The sequence below is a fragment of the Pelodiscus sinensis genome, chromosome 15 (assembly GCF_049634645.1).
Source record: "Pelodiscus sinensis isolate JC-2024 chromosome 15, ASM4963464v1, whole genome shotgun sequence".
In the NCBI taxonomy this organism is placed as follows: Eukaryota; Metazoa; Chordata; order Testudines; family Trionychidae; genus Pelodiscus; species Pelodiscus sinensis.
The window spans coordinates 7,678,884-7,695,729 of NC_134725.1; the positions used below are offsets into that span (position 1 = coordinate 7,678,884).

The 16,846-nt window shown below is 44.4% G+C and overlaps 2 protein-coding genes across 4 annotated transcripts in view; one reads left to right on the forward strand and one right to left on the reverse strand.

Annotated features, from left to right (window-relative positions):
* The window catches only part of GNAZ (G protein subunit alpha z), a 151,238-nt gene extending 134,920 nt beyond the window's left edge, over window positions 1-16,318 (reverse strand). For both annotated transcript variants that reach the window (XM_075898003.1, XM_075898004.1), the window contains exon 1: window positions 15,214-16,318. The gene's annotated coding sequence lies outside the window, so the exon portion shown is untranslated. The remainder of the gene's footprint in view (window positions 1-15,213) is intronic.
* LOC106732182 (radial spoke head 14 homolog) overlaps window positions 1-16,846 on the forward strand; it is a 212,435-nt gene that overhangs the window by 169,034 nt on the left and 26,555 nt on the right. The gene's annotated exons all lie outside the window — the stretch shown is intronic.

Consider the following 16,846-nt stretch of genomic DNA (forward strand, 5'->3'; position numbering starts at 1 on the left):
CAAGCAGAATACACCAGGAGGGAAAAGGAGGAAGAAGCTGAGATTCAGTAACTGTTCACAGCTGGCTGATTTTTTGCCTCAAAACATTTCAGAGACGCCTGAGGTCTGCTTCAGCTTGTGCTAGAAACACAAAACAAAAAAACTAGAAGAAAATGAGGCATTTGCTCCATGCTTCCCTTGCTATTTCAATGCCCTTTTAAGATGGGGTGCCCTTGATGGAACCTTGTATCTTTTAGGCCTATTAATCAGCCTTCCAGATTTTACAGGTCATAAGAGTTAGTTACTTCAAGCCACATTCAGAATCAGAAACATTAGTTATGAAGAGAATATTCTTATTTTTCCTTGGCCACACAGCCTGGAAGAATAACATAACTCAAGAAAACTTTTAATCAAGGCAGGTGAAAAATTTCTGCTGCCTTCTTAAGCTCAGTTTCATTTGAGGCAAACATAAGTTATATCATCCTTAGGCATTCTCTTTTTGCAAATGAAATACATCTGATCTGGACAGGTTTGATTTCCTCAGTGTCCAGAGATGTAAGTCTGGAGAGGACAAATGTTATTTAATCTCCAGTCAAATTTTGATTACTTTTGCTCGCTGTTTGGGATGCAGTGAGAGAGCTTCAGACTACTCCATATATATTATACACATGCACCATGTAATACTAGTAAATAGGGAGGTACTGGTTCCGCTCTTGATTGAAATTAGCTTATCCCAGAGGAGTCAAAGCAGAATCCACATTTTTTCAACTTTTTTCATAACCAATCTTTGAGTCAGAAGTGGGCAATAATTTTTGACGGGGAAGCCACTCCAAGAATTTAGTAAGTGGTCGAGGGCCACACTCTTCCATTGGATTAATGGAGGAGATGCAGGGTTTGGGATGGAGGTTGGGTGCAGAAGGGAGCTTTCAGTAAGCGAGTGGGCTGTGGAATCTGTTAGGGAGTTTGGGTGAAGTAGGGGATTGTGACATGGGGCAGAGGACTGGGGTGCAGGAGAGGATGCGGGGTCTGGGAGGAGATTGTAGGGGTAGGAGTGCAGGGATTTGGGTTGTGACCTGGGATAGGGGATTGAGGTGCAGAGTTTGGTAGGGTAAAGGGTGCAGGAGAGGATTCTTGCCGGAGGGCGGGGTGTAGGAAGAGGGAGTGCAGAATCTGGGAGGGTGTTGTTATCTTGAGCAGGAGTGTAGGAGGGGGTGCTGAGATTTGGGTTATGACCAGGGATATTGGATTGGGGTGCAAGATTTGGGAGGAGGTTGTAACTTGAGGAGGGATTTAAGAGGGGGGCAATGTCTGAGAAAATGTATGGGGGCTGGAGGGAGGGTGCAGAAAGTTTGGGTTACTTGAGGTAGCAGTGCAGGAGGCGGGCAGAGAGTTGGGGGTGGGAGGGGTTGGGGTGCCAGAGGCAGACTCTGGCTGGGGGAGACTCTTAGCCAGGGTCCCTGCCTTCCATGCCCGTGTACATGCTCAAAGCAGCTGTAGGGACTATGTTTTTGCTGCTCTGAACTCAACTCTGTGATCCCTGTCCTGCAAACAGGCAGCTGCTACTATTGGTTGAAAATCAGCCAATGGGAGGTGAGGAACAGTATGAGAACCTTTTCCCCCTTCCTCCTGGCTCTCTTCCAAGATGTACACATGGTGCTGCAGCCAGTTTTACTGAGTGCAGAGCAGGGGCAGGGGATAACCAGCTGAGGCTCCCATGAGCCAGAACTGATAGCTTGGTGGGCCGGATCCAGCCCACAGACCATATTTTGTCCATCCTTGCTTTAGTCCTCCTCAAGAAATAAGTTCTTGATTCTGACAGTCAGGCTAACTATCTGCACATCATTAGCTCATTCTGTTGTGCAATCTTTTTGAAAATGAGTTCAGGTTTTTGAAAATGAGTCCAAACCTGGACTCATTTGAGCTCCTTTGATCTCTTTGAACTTTTAGTCAAACTCAGTCTGAATATGGTATGGAGACTTCACTGGTTTTATTGTTTGAAGATTAATGTACGCCCGCCAATGGTAGACGATAAGGTTCCCATGGTGATTCCTGTAGATGTTAGCAGCTTTTGATACTAATGATCAAAATATTTGACTTAACTATGGAGGGGTTTATACCTGAGCAGTTTTTGTTCTTGCTTTTAGAGAAATCTTAGAGGGTAACCCTGGGTACTTGCTCATCCATCAAGAAAGCACATGATTGCGGAGTTTTAAAGAGTTTTAGTCAGTCAGTCCTTCCTGTCCAACAAATGTGCGGGACTGCTAGGGGGATGTTTGGGGGATTTTGGCAGGAATGGCTTGAGCCATTCCTGCACCACAGGCAGCGGGTGCACGATGCATGCGTGGCCCTGCCTCCCGGTGCACTGCGTACCTTACAGCTGCAATCAGGCGCGTGGCGCCTGATTGCAGCTCTAAGAGGCACCGCACCCTCTGGCCCTGGGCGCGTGGCGCCTGATGGCAGCTCTAAGGGGCACCACATGGCACCCGGCCCTGGGCGTGCGGCGCCTGATTTCAGCTCTATGGGGCACTGTGCGGCCGGGTGCACGGTGCCCCTTACAGCTACCATCAGGTGCCCCCCATAGGTTGGTGCCCCAGGCAACTGCCTGGCTAGCCCCCTCCCCCTTAATCCAGCCCTGGATTTAGGCTGTAGTGCTAGTATGTGCCCCTTTTGACTTGAAACCAAATGAGTTCCCTGTCTTTGTTTTCTCGGTATCAGTCTGAAAGTCAGTTAGCTAAGACTCTTTCCAAAGAAGATAGAGGAGATGCTGGCTATTGAGGGGAATAATTCATGGAGTTTGTCAGGGTATGTCTACACTACCCCGCTAGTTCGAACTAGCGGGGTAATGTATGCATACCGCACTTGCTAATGAAGCCCGGGATTTGAATTTCCCGGGCTTCATTAGCATAAGCGGGGAGCCGCCATTTTTAAATCCCCGCTGCTTCGAACCCTGTGCAGCGCGGCTACACGGGGCTCAAACTAGGTAGTTCGGACTAGGTTCCTATTCCAAACTACCGTTACTCCTCGTAAAACGAGGTGTACCGGTAGTTCGGAATAGGCACCCTAGTCCGAACTACCTAGTTCGAGCCCCGTGTAGCCGCGCTGCACGGGGTTCGAAGCAGCGGGGATTTAAAAATGGCGGCTCCCCGCTTATGCTAATGAAGCCCGGGAAATTCAAATCCCGGGCTTCATTAGCAAGTGCGGTATGCATACATTACCCCGCTAGTTCGAACTAGCGGGGTAGTGTAGACATACCCTCAGAGAAGACCCAATGGCAGACGGTTCTCCTGCCTTTTGCCAGTGAGGAATGCACATAATTCCAAAGTCTGTAATTTCAGCTGACTGTGGTGGCCAACTTGCTTTTTTAAATGTGTTTTTATTGCAACAGATATTACTTTTTCCTTCTTATATGATTCTTGTAAAATTATCTTGTCCTTTTTTGTTCTCCCAGCTAGGGATGTAAGCAACTAATCGACTAGTGACTTGACCAGTCAGAGAGAGACAGTAACGGGAGGGGGAGGGGGGTGATTTAAAAGCCAGTTACCCCCAGCACCATGTCTGAGAGGAGACGGGGGGCAGCGGGGAACTGGCAGCACTTCCACCTTTGAGATGTAGCAAGAGCAGGGATTTGCATCAACTATTCAATTAGTCAATAAGGGTGCCTCTGCCTTTGAAATGTGGCAAGAATTATCCGGGGCATTTCAAAAGCCAAAGTGCCCCAGGGAGGATGGGGTGAATGGAAGACTCAAGCAGTCCCCTGATGATCCTGTGCTCCCAGGATCTTGTACTTTTCAAAAGCAAAATGCACAGGGAGCACAGAGCCAGCAGGGACTGCTTGACTCCCCCACTGGCCCTGTTCTCCCCGCGGCACTTTCGCCTTTGAAATGTAGCAAGGGCCAGCAGGCTCCCTTATTGACTAATTGAATGGTTGATGCAAATCCCATTGACTATTTGATTAGTTGATTATCTAAATTTAACATCCCTACTCCCAGCAAGATTGCTATAATGCATTGTACATGGGGCTTTGATAACTTTGAGGAGTCCTCAGAAAGTACAACTTGTGGAAGACATGGCTGCTTGTTTTCTTCATAGTGTTAGCCCAATGAGTTAAACATTGCATTGGCTGCCTATTTTAACCTCCAGCATGAATCTGCAAAGTCCTACACGGCTTGATTCCTAAAGACATAAAACAACGCTATTTTCCCCTGGCCTTCCTAAGCACAGCTGAACTGATGGGCTGTTGATAACTGTGGCTACAGCAGAGAGTCTGGTAACTGGAAGTAATTTATTTTCAGTGGAAGACTTTTACCATTGGAATTCACTCTCCTCTCATGTTGCAGCAAAACTCAGTCTGAGATCTGTGGGGGAAGCAGGGGTCAGTGGTGACTTTACATCACTGGATCCAGTTTGAGGGTTGGTTTGGCTTCAGTTTGACTCAAGCCAATGTCAGTCTATGGCCCCAACAATGGTGGCCCTGGACTAGCTGCCAGTAACTGGCGCCCTAGGCGAACCATGCAATCAGCACCCCCACCCCCAAACCTCTCAATGATATTGCGCCACCATTTGGCACCCCATTTAACTTGGCGCCCTAGGCAACCACCTAGTTCGCCTATATGGATGGGCCACTCCTGGGCCCCAAGAGACTATTTCGGTAACTCTGGTCTTCCCTAGTTTCTCCAGTTACAAAAGTGGAAGGAGGTGCACAGTTTCTAGGCCAGCTCTACAACAACTAAGAATGCCCCATATGCCAAAGGATTTTTTAAGTAGCTAGTTAGGATTGTTTTATGCCCCTTTGCTTTGGCATAGAGATGCATTGGGTTGTAGCAGAACCAAAAATTAGATCCATTGTATTTGGGGATAACAAATATGATAGTAATTTGGAATAAGAGGTTTGCATAGTACTGACCACTTTCTATGAAATGCTGAGTTCCCTCAATTTAATGAATTACTGCTCCCGTTCTTGAGTATCTTCCAGGATCAGGCAGTTGCCAAGTAACCAGAAATGTACAAAGAAGTTCTATTAGCTGTTGCTTTATCAGTATGAATGTTCTAAGTTAGGGTGCCATCACATGAGACTATTCAGGGTGGCAGCATAGTACATCAGATGTCTTTGGGCAATGGAGGATTGGATTTGCAATTACAATGACACAGAGATTCACACCTCTTTTTGATGCTAGAATTTGAATGACTAGGTATTTAAAATTTGTTTCAGACCACTCTACATTGGGTAAACATACTGTAGTAAGGGATATTGTGCTGACATAACAAGACTTACTTCACCCTGAAGCCTCTACCCCTTTAAACTATTATTAATCACCAGCATTAAGAAAATACTGGCAGCATCTGAAAAATATTTGTTCAGGTTTTCCTTTAAAAAAAAAAACAGATAAACTATCTCTACAGTGCTTTTGTTTTTAACTCTAAGCATCCATTTTGTTACAATATTTTAGTAACTCCTGTGCTTTGTAGGAAGCAAGTTTTTAAGCTCACATTCAAACACTCAGTAAAGCAATTCTAGTATTACAGTGTTCATAGTAAAAGTAATTGAATAACAAATTAAAATAAACTGATGTGTTAAGGACACTTGAAGCAGTAAAAAACCCTCAAGAAACTATTAATCAAAGTGAGAATGTACTATTTTCTGACTATTAAGAAAGAGGGGGGAAGCTACAGTTACAAAATGGCTACTATAGCACTGCAATTGCTTTGCTCTACCTAATTTAAAGGACCAGCCACATAAAGGAATGATAGGGGAAAAAATCCTGTGAAAGCAGTGATGCCCAGTGGAGATTTAGGCTATGTCTAGACTGCAGGCTTCTTTCGAAAGAGGCTCTTTCGAAAGATCGCGTCTAGACTGCAGGCGGATCTTTTGAAAGAGCAATCCGCTTTTTCGAAAGAGAGCACCCAGCGAGTCTGGATGCTCTCTTTCGAGGAAGCCCTATTTACATTGAAGAACGCCTTCTTTCGAAAGAGGAACTTTCGAAAGAAGGCGTTCTTCCTCGTAAAAAGAGGTTTACCGCCATCGAAAGAAAAGCCGCGTTCTTTCAAAATAATTTCGAAAGAATGCGGCTTGAGTCTGGACGCAGGGGAAGTTTTTTCGGGAAAAGGCTACTTTTCCCGAAAAAACCCCTGAGTCTGGACACAGCCTTAGTATATGAGTAGGCAGTCACCAAGGTGATATGGTATGCTTTAATTTTGAAGGTTTTATGTAAGACTTACAAATTACTCTGTTCTATTAACCATTGTCTGCATAGTTGAGTTTGAGAGTGTTATGTGTATCATTTGATTTATAGACTTATGGAGTCTAGTGATCTAAATTATATAAAGGAGTTCTTAATTTTACTTTTATGGAGTTCTGGTTTCATAAGCTTTCTTCCATAATAGCACAAGCACTGTGGAAATTTAGCCACTGAACTTATTTTATTCTTTTTATTCTTTTATTCTTAGAACACTAAAACAGAAATATCACATTATTCTATGCGTAAATATTATAGGTGTTTTAAAACATATTTTATTAATATAGTCTAACCATTTTAATTTTATTCCCTTTATCTAGTGTCATGGGGAAGAAAAGGTGGTGCTTTGTGTTTTTGATTTGTTTATTTTAACAATGTAAGAATGCAAAATATACTCCATGTGCTAGATGTCCCTCAACTACCCAGACAAATACTCATTCTGAGGAATAAAACTCTATCTATACTATAAAGGACAGCTTTGGTTTTGTAACCAGGTTATTACACTATCATCTGACCTGGTTACAACAAACTACTGTGTCAAGTGTATTTGTGTATCACACGTATGGGTATGTCTAGACTGCATCTCTCTGTTGGCAAGGAGGTTTACAGGATCTGTCGAAAAAGGCTTTCTTTCTTGACAGATCCCCCTTTAGACTGCCACTTTTTGCTGACAAAGTGCTGAGTCGGCAAAACACAGCAACCATTTTTATGCAAATTAGGCATGGGATATTTAAACCCCTGCCTCATTTGCAATGTCAATCTGCCTAATCTGCATTCCTCTGCCGACAGAGGGATGCAGTCTAGACATACCCGATAATATTGCCTAACTGTTTGTGTCTGTGCATTTTTGGAAAATACAAGCAGTTATTTCACATTCTCTCAATAGGGAATTGAAATCTTAGAGCACGTGTACACAGAGCAGCACTAGTAACACATGAGGAATGAACTCTAGAACATTGATCAGAGAACAAAGGAAAAGGAGAGACTAATTTGTTTAGTTAGGGCTAGTTAGTGAATTCCACCTGCATAGTACAATAACAGACTTTGGTTAAAAGGGAAAAAAATATATGCAAGCCTAAGCTACTAGTAAGAACATAATTAGCTGATATGGGTAGTAATGGTGCATTAACAGTGCATGTGAACATAAATCAAGTTAAGAAGCAACTATATCACTAACTACAGGTTGTACCTCCTTTAAATGGAACTCCTTGTCCGGCAACATCCATGGTCCCAGCTGGACCATGGAACACAGAGCCCAGGACCAGGGAGATCTCGTGGTGGGGCAGGAGTGCCATAGGGAGCACTGGTGACTCAGACCATGTGTGTGGAGGGGGAGTGTGCACATGGGTGTACGTGTGTGCACGCGTGTGCGCGTGCACAGAGGAAAGACGAGTGGTATGATGGGGAGTTGTGTAAGTGTGTGTATGTGCATGCGCATGGCAGGAAGGACAAGTGGCATGACGAGGAGCTGTGTGTGTGTGTGTGTGCGTGTGTGTGTGCGGGGGTAGGACGAGTGGGAAGTTTTGTTTGTGTATGTGCGGTGGAAGGATGAGTGGCATGACGGAGAGTTGTGTGTGTGCATGTGTGTGTTTGTGCAGGGGAAAGATGAGTGGCATAACAGGGAGTTGTGTGTGTGTGTGTACGGGAGAAGGACGAGTAGCATGACGGAGAGTTTTGTGTGTGTGTTTGTTTGTGCAGAGGAAGGACAAGTGGCCTGACAGGGAGTTGTGGGGGGAGGAGTAGGATGAGTGGGGAGTTGTGTGTGTGTGTGCATGTGCATGTGTGCAGGGGAAGGAAGAGTGGAATGACGGGGAGTTGTGTGTGTGTGTGCATGTGTGCAGGGGAAGGACGAGTGGCATGATGGAGAGTTTTCTGTGTGTGTGTGTGTGTGTGTGTGTGTGCGCGCGCGCATGCGTGCACGGGGGAAGGACCTCTAGCCAGGCAGCAGCTGTGGAGCTCTTGCATGGGCCACGGAGCTCCGGCCTGATCCCTTCACCCCAGCCATGGAGCCAGGCGACTTCAGAGCTCAGCCCAGGTTGCACAGCTCTGACCGTGGCACTCCAGCCCCAGCAATAGTGCATCCAGTAGCATTTAGAGAGTCCTGGAGAGCTGGGGCAGCAGCAGCTGCAGGCTGGAGCCCTAGTCTGGTGGCAGCACAGGCCATAAGGGAAGGGGTCTTCCCTGGTCCAGCAAAGCCCCTTGTTTGGGATCACTCAAGTCCAACGTGTAGTTACAATTTGGATTAAACTTTATGGTGTGGATGAGATTAATTCAGCTAGTGCTGAGCTACATAGCTCACTGTTCTATGGACCTAAGGCAACCTCCCCCCTCACATTAGCTAGCTCAGGATATGTCTACACTACAGCACTAATTCGAACTAACTTAGTTAATTCGAACTAAGCTCATTTGAATTAGCGCATCTAGACTTAAAAACTAGTTTGAATTAGCGTTTTGCTAATTCGAACTAGCATGTCCACATTGAGTGGACCCTGAACAGGGCTTAAGGCTGGCCGGAAGCAGTGCCGGCAGGGCATCAGAGGAGGACTTATAGCGTGGAGATGCTGTCTCAGACTAGCCGAGGGCTGTGCATAAAGGGACCCAACCCCCACCCCCACCCCAGACAGACAGTTCTCAGGGGTTCCCCGCTTGCAAAGCAGTCCTGGCTTGGAGTGCCCTGAGTGCCCACACTGGGCACAACACAGCACTCGGACATCAGACCAGCTGCACTTGCCACAGGCTGCCATCCGGAGGGGGGGTCAATCAAGGGGCTTCAGGAGAGCTTCCACCCCGAGGAGCCCGCAGAGCCAGCCCAGTCCTCCCCATTGGGGGCTTGTACCCATTCCTCCCTCACCTCCTTCCATCTACCTCTCCCTAGCCCCCCTTCCTGATGTACAAAATAAAGGACACGTGTGTTCAAAAATAGAAACTCTCTTTATTGAACAAAACTGGGGGAGACTGGGAAAAGGAGGTGGGAGAGGGGAAGAGAGAGTGTGGGAGAGGGGAGGTCAACTAAAATGATCAGGGGTTTGGAACAGGTCCCATATGAAGAGAGGCTAAAGAGACTGGGACTTTTCAGCTTAGGAAAGAGGAGATGGAGGGGGGATATGGAGAGGTCTATAAAAGCACGAATGGTATGGAGAGGGTGCATAAAGAAAAGTTCTTCATTAGTTCCCATAATATAAGGACTAAAGGACACCAAATGAAATGAATGGGTAGCAGGCTTCAAACTAACAACAGAAAGTTGTTCTTCACAAAGCAAATAGTCAACCTGTGGAACTCCTTGCTGCAGGAGGCTGTGAAGGCTAGAACTGAGTTTAAAGAGAAGTGAGATAAAGTCATGGAGGTTGGGTCCATGGAGTGGTATTAGCCAAGGGGTAGAAATGGTGTCCCTGCTGGAGGCTGGAGATGGATGGCACGAGACAAATGGTTTGGTCATTGACTTCGATCCATCCCCTCCAGGATACCTAGTGTTGGCCGCTATTGACAGACAGGCTACTGGGCTAGATGGACCTTTGTTCTGACCCAGTACGGTCATTTTAAGCTCAGGGCTCAGGGTCGGGGGTCTCAGTGGACCACCTTGATTTTCATGCAAACCTGCTCCTGGGTGGCCAGGCTGGCAACTATCCTGCCCTAGACGGCCACTTTCCTGTGCTTAGTGCGGAGGTCATGGATGAGGTCCACGATGTCTGCACTAGACCAGGCGGGCGCCCGCCTCTTGGGGACCTGGGCAAGCTCCCAGGAGCTGCCAGCCTGGTCCCGGGAAGAGGTGGAGGGCTGGGTGGCAGCGGGTGGCTGGCTCGAGCCGTGCAAGGTGCAGGGTCTGCTGGCTGGGTGCTGGCAGGCTTGCACCTGGCACGGTCACCGTAGCCAGCCCGTGCCCCTTTAAGGGCTCCGGGGCCGGGAGGGGGGCAGAAGAGTTTTCCCGGTGGTGCCCAGAGTGGCCACCAGGGAAAGCTGGGGAGGGCTAGCCTCCCAGTAGTTCAAATTAAGTGGCTACACAGCCCTTAATTCGAACTAGTTAATTCGAACTAGGCGTTAGTCCTCATGCAATGAGGTTTACCTAGTTCGAATTAAGTGTTCCGCTAGTTTGAATTAAGTTCGAACTAGCGGTTCGCGTGTGTAGCGCCTATCAAAGTTAATTCGAACTAACGTCTGTTAGTTCGAATTAACTTTGTAGTGTAGACATACCCTCAGAGTGCCTGTCATGTAGACCTGGGTTACTTCTTTTCAATTGCAAATATTGTCATTTGACTGTTATAATCATGTTCAATCACCTCCATCAGGGTTAATGCCTTCAGTGACAAACTGAGATTGTCCCTTGATATATGCAGGCAAATTTTCAATCAAACTGAAGCTGTCCCCAATATTGCATGCCTGTTTTTGAAACATGTAAATATGGTAATTAGTTTCCCCCACTTTTTCAGCCCTGCAAACATCCCTGTATTTTTGTGGGCAAAGTCACATGTACATTCAAAAATAAATGTTTAGAATTTGAGATGAGTTCTCAATATTTGCCCGTTAGTGTTTCTCTGTTGGCTAATAGCATCCTTAACAATTTGGCTGATCACAGCAAGACCATCTCTAGAACTGGTTTCTCTCTCTTCTACTTCAATCTTTGCTAAGCTGCATGTGAGCATATGTTCAGGAGGAAATAATTCACCACTGGATGGAATGGGTTTGAGGTCCTGGAGGGACCTGTAGTGTTTGTAGGACTAGATTATATATATTTAAATATATTTTGAGTTTTATAATATGAATAATCTATGTTCACTCAGATATGGGACTAGAGAGAGATTTGAGTTTCTGCTGAGCCACTAAAAATAATCATGCAATCTTTGCCACTTGACATGTCTTGGAAGTTCCTTTCTGAAATCAGCCTCAGTTTTGGTTTTAAAAATTATTCTGTGATTGGAAATGTTTCAAGTCTAAGGACAGTGGAAAACAATAGCCCCAGTAGTATATTGTGTCTTCGTGCAGCCACTCAGAGCACGTCTACAGAGCAGGGCTAAAGCCAAAATAAGCTACCCAGCTTCAGCTACAGCAGTTGTGTAGCTTAAGTTGAAATAGCTTATTTCGGCTTTTGGTGCTGTCTACACAGCGGGAAGTCTGAGGAAGAGCAGTCTTCCTCCGACTTCCCATACACCTCATAAAATGAGGGTTACAGGAGTCAGAGTAAGCAGTCCTCTGGCAGGACATTATGTCAAAATAATTGCTTGTGTGTGGACACCGACTATGTTACTTCGGAATAATGCTAGTTATTCCGAAGTAACACTACTATATACTCAGAGAGGTTCAGATGCTGCCCAGATGATCAGCAGGGAGCCCACAGCTAAGTTTTTTGTTTCTACTGATGGTGCACACATGGCTCGGTGCACATAAAAAGTATTCCATGCATGGATGGAAAAGGAAAATATTAGAGGGACTATAGGCCCCACTGCTTCACCAATGCTCTTCAACCTTAACTGAAACTAATAGTAGAGAAAATTGAGTTCTTTCACTATAATTTTTTTTAAAATTTTGGAGCTAAATTCTGCTTTTGGTGTAAGGTTATAAATAAAATAATTGGAGTTATTTCAGATGTACACCAGAGTAAATGGGAACAGAATTTGATCCTCTTGTATCATATGCTTCCCTCGACTGAATTTCCAGTTATCACTTAGAATTAGAAGGAATTTCAGACTATTTGTTCATTGAGTCCAGGGCTTTCCCTACTGGAGTCATCACAACTTCATGGTAACTGAATTTTACATTTCTTAGTCACTGTTCTTTGACTCTGGAAAGATTATTTCAGAACAAGGAATTTAGAGAAGGGATGTAAAAATGTGGTTAAAAATGTAATCATGTAACAGCTAAAAATCCCTGCCGTTACATGGCTGCATTTTGCAGTATAAAGATAAAATAAGCTTTATATTCAGAGCCTACAGTGCAGCCTCCCCAGGAGTGGGGAGCCAGCATGTAACCTGGTGTTATGGAGAGCAACATTTTGTTGTATATATATTTCAGTACAGGCCAGCTCATCCCACTGGTTAGGTTCTTCCTTGTAATGGAATGTGGTGTTAGTACTGATTTGAATCTGAAGTCATATGGTCTAAAGAGATAAGCCAGGCTATCAGTAAAAATACAGTTGAAATTAAACTTAGGTACAGTATCTGACATAACTCTTACAAAAATGTGTTGATTGCCATTGTATTATGCTGTTACTGGAGCAAGTGGGAAACATCAATCTTTACAGTGTTTATGTAGGACCAGTTATTTAGCAATAACACTGCATATTTCAGAGCAACTACAATGTGATTTCTGATCTCTGATAGTCTGCTTATTAGAGTTGATGATGTTGTAGAGTTATGGAATATGCCATTGTGCCAGTGACCTTGCTAAAATCTGCCATTAAATTGTTCAACATTGTTGTTCTTACAGGGTTTAGGAGAAATTGATAAGCAAACATAATGGACCTGGGCACATTCATATTGAGACTGCTCTTGCTCCCATTAAAATAAGTGACAAAACTTTCATTAACTCTACTAAGAGCAAGTTCAGGATTTTAAGCAGAGACAATGGGCCAATTCTGCTTTCACTGAACTAGCTATCAATCTGAGAAAACCCTTCCGAAAACAGTGATGTTACTGCAATATACACTAAAGTAAGAATAAAATGTGAATCAAGGATTCACATCAGAATAAAACAAAGTGATAAGATTGCCCCCTTACTTCTTCATCATTGCACTTCAGTCTATACGAGGCGAGATCATGATCTGCTGAAGGTAGAAGGGAATTCATTCTGTGGGCCATATCAACTGGTGTAAATTCACATAGGTATGCTGACATCGAGAGAGCTGTGCTGACTTTCAACATCCTTTATATTTCTATTTTGAGGTTTCCCCACACACTAACAAGATTGTCTCTCTTACCCTTCCCCCAACACGCCTTCCCTAAGATGGAGGGCCAGGTTCCATCTTCTGGTTCTGCCTATAAAAATTAACTTTTTACTGTTAATAACAGAAAACATATTTCACATGTAAACTGACCTGAATCAAGGTAAACACTTTCATTTCAGACTTTCAGAGCCACCTGAAAGTAATTTTTAAATACTTTTATTGTGGCTAAATTAAAACACAAGCCCTGTCGATGAAATCTCTACTGTACTGACAACAAGGAGACCAGTGGCACCTAAAAGCAATTTTATAATGGCATAAAATGTCATGAGTTGCAACTGGAAGGTTATTGTCCCTGACTCTATAATTACTTCAGAAGAGTCTCAGGTCAGTTCATCACCAATCACTGAAGCAAGAGAACATTCCACAAACTGGGATACTGGGAAGCATTCTTTAGGTAATTTGTAAGTTGATTCATCTTTTGGGTCCACCTCTTAGACATGAGAAAAGTCTCCCCAATCTTCCATGGAGATTATTTGGTTTCTCCTTCATACATGCACATCCCCACAGAATAAGGACTCTTCTGCAAGAATAAGATCCAATGCATTGGTACTAGTGGATTTCAAAGGCTTTAATTTTAAATATGCTGCATACCCAAGAGCTCCTTTACTTGATTGTATACATCACCTGCTCTCTTGCAGAAAGCATCCTTCCTTGTGAGCCCACCCTCAGATAGTGTCCTCTGTCCCAGGTAGAGATCAATCCCTTTTGGGTGACATTTTCCCAACCACATCAGTAATGAGAGACATGTTAATTGCATGAAGCATTGTCTCCAGCAGAAGGCTGAAAATACACCTTCCATTACCAGATAGCTGCATTACTGAAGAAAAGTCAATACACCTGCACAAAACAGAGGATTGTAGTTCTCACTTGGATATAAAAGACCTAAATTCATAAGACTAAATAAATCTTCCTTAAAAAACAATAGTTTTTGCTTCTTGTTAACACATACAAGTATTCACACTGGCAGGATTTTATAACTGACCTACCACTATACCCTTTACAGTGAAATTGATTTTTGTCTGTCACCCTAAGGGTGTGACCTACAATGGCGCGAATTATGGAGTCAATATTATGAACATATTGTGCAGACAGTAATGTCAATAATAGCATATCAATGAATGCTGAGTGAAAAGCACCGAATTTTTCACAAATCTTGCATAAGCAAAATGTAATCACAATAGGTCAGCAGCCTCTAGAATAAATATAGTGCAAGCATATATCAAACAAACAGTTTGTATAAAGCAAAGGCCACAAACAGAAGGATTCTGTCACCAGAAACAAAACTAGCATGTATTTCCCTGCAGGTATGCAGAGCTGTAGTTTCCTGGAGTATCTTTCCATGTTTCGGTAACTTATTAAAATGTAGATACACACGTATCCAAAAACTTGTGGTTCAGAACTGCAGATGGGGAACCATGCACATGTACAGTTTAATATAATAAAACCTCTCCACGCCTTCACATGCATGAACACACAATGAGATAATGCGCCCCAGCACCACAGAGCTTGCTTTTCAGAGCCAGACATGCTGTCATAAGAATCCCTCAACTAGGGGCCTTTTTCTAATTAATGTCATGCTATCTGCATCCCGCACTAGGTCTTGTACAGAGGAATGTGAGGGGGATGTGAGGGGATGGAGGGAGGAAGGATGGCTGCTAGCAGGGACAATCTGGCTAATTACCTTTCTGAAATATTAGCTAAGCACAATGGACCTTTATATGGCTCAGGTAGAATCTGGGAGTGTGAAGGAGACGACTTTATTCTTTGCAAAAGGGAGCAGACTGAAGCAGGAGCTGACACAAGGCCAGTATCCCTTGGGAAGGTCATTGCACTGTATCAGCAGCCTTCCTCCTCTTGCTAATTTTTTCTCCACACAGTAAAACATTTCTAGCTCGCAGTGACATTCAGCTCTGCCTTCAGTCAGCAAAACCTGTCTCTATTGTTTCAAAATCACAGCTCTCCCTCCTCCCCTTTTCAAATTCCTTCCTATTGAGAAAATAGAGGAGTTATGCTAATCCTTAATCTGATTTACGCGAGCCAGAGAGAAATGCGGAGCATTTCACTTACCTCCTCACAGCCAGGCAAGCAGGCAGCCACCACCTCTTCAATTCACCAGTACAAATGTTCACATCCACTAGAGCTTCCTCGTCTCTCCTGTGGCCCTGTTTCACATCAGTCACTAGCCTTCACAGGGAGAGGCTGGACAGCAGCTGCAGAGGCATTAGACCAAAAGCCCATCTGAGGGAGAAAATTTGCTTTTTACTCATTTTCTTCCTTAAAAAAAAAAACAGAAGCACTCGTCTGTGTCCCGTGGTCCCCTGGTGTGAGACAGGGAGGTGTTTAGTGATCACACAGAAGACAGCACGGGGTGGGGGAGAGTTTCTGGTTGGCTGTAGTGGGAGGAGTCGGAGGTAGAGAGCTTGTTTCCAAGTCAACAGAAGGTGGGGGTACAGCTATCTTTGCACTGAAAGGAGGACCACACTGGAGAGCACAGCTGGCTGAGGCGCTTGCTCGCTTGCAGAGGCACTGTACTCCGGGATTGGCCCTTTTGGAAGGCAGAGCCTGAATTGTCACACGTGTTCTCCAATGGGGAAAGCGCTGCTGCTTAGGGAGGGGAAAAGCAGCGCTGGAACCACGCTCACTGCAGCGCTTCGCTTTCTCTCCTTTCTCTTGCTCTTCCGCTGGTCGCAAGATAGGTCTCGTCGGATAAGAAGCTGTGCTGCTGAATGGGTTCCTTGTCTTCCGTGCTGTACTGCACACAGATTATATAATGCACTATGCAGACACATTTATGTGCTTGTGTTCATTTTACTCTTCCTGGGATGTTTTCCCCTGCAGTTGTACTCCTGTCGGTCCCAGTCTAGATCAGTTTGATTATTTTTTAAAATAATTTGACCGTGTGTGTTTCTTTTCTAAGGCAGGGATGCTGTTGTACTAGCCACCATCTACATGCATTTTAGAACAGCAAGTCTCCTGAGGAAGTAGAACATAAGTCATTTTACTGGGGCAGAGTGTATTTTTATTATTCTGTTGCAGTTTTTCCTGCTCTCTTTTTCTTCTTCAAACACATTTTCTTCTTTGTTTTTCCTTTTACCTTTGACATTTTTCTCACTCTTTTTCCCTTTTACAGGTATATAATTGGCTGAGCATTGCTGTCTTTGGCACAGTGACTAATTTACCTGGGAAATGAATGCATTCCATTACCATGTTAATGCCTGCAGTTATCCTACTTATTATTTCCCGTGTCTGTTGTTGACTTTTTCCATTTAATTCTGTATATCAGTAGTCTCAGGATTTGTGATCCTCCTGTCCTGATTGCTTAATACCTCTTCTTAGCTGTATTTCACCATTTGGCATCTCTGGGCATCTGCAGTGGAAGTAGAAAAGGTGAAAGCTGTAGTGTAAATTGGCCTGGTGATTTTAGCATCCAGCAGGGCTAGTCTTTCCTTACAACTTCCACTGTTGATACCACTGGCTGAACTGCTGAATTTCAATGCTGAAACTGTAATTCTAATTATAGGCCCATCTAATGCCCCTCCCCAAACCTCACAGCACATGTTGAAAAAGATGTGCATAGTTTTCATGCTTTGAAATTGTTGGAAAAATTATATGCTGCTGCCTTCATAGACAATCCGTGAATGTCACTTTGTGATGTGAAAGTCTTGGTAAATAATTATTTGAGAAAGTAGTCTGATGAGTG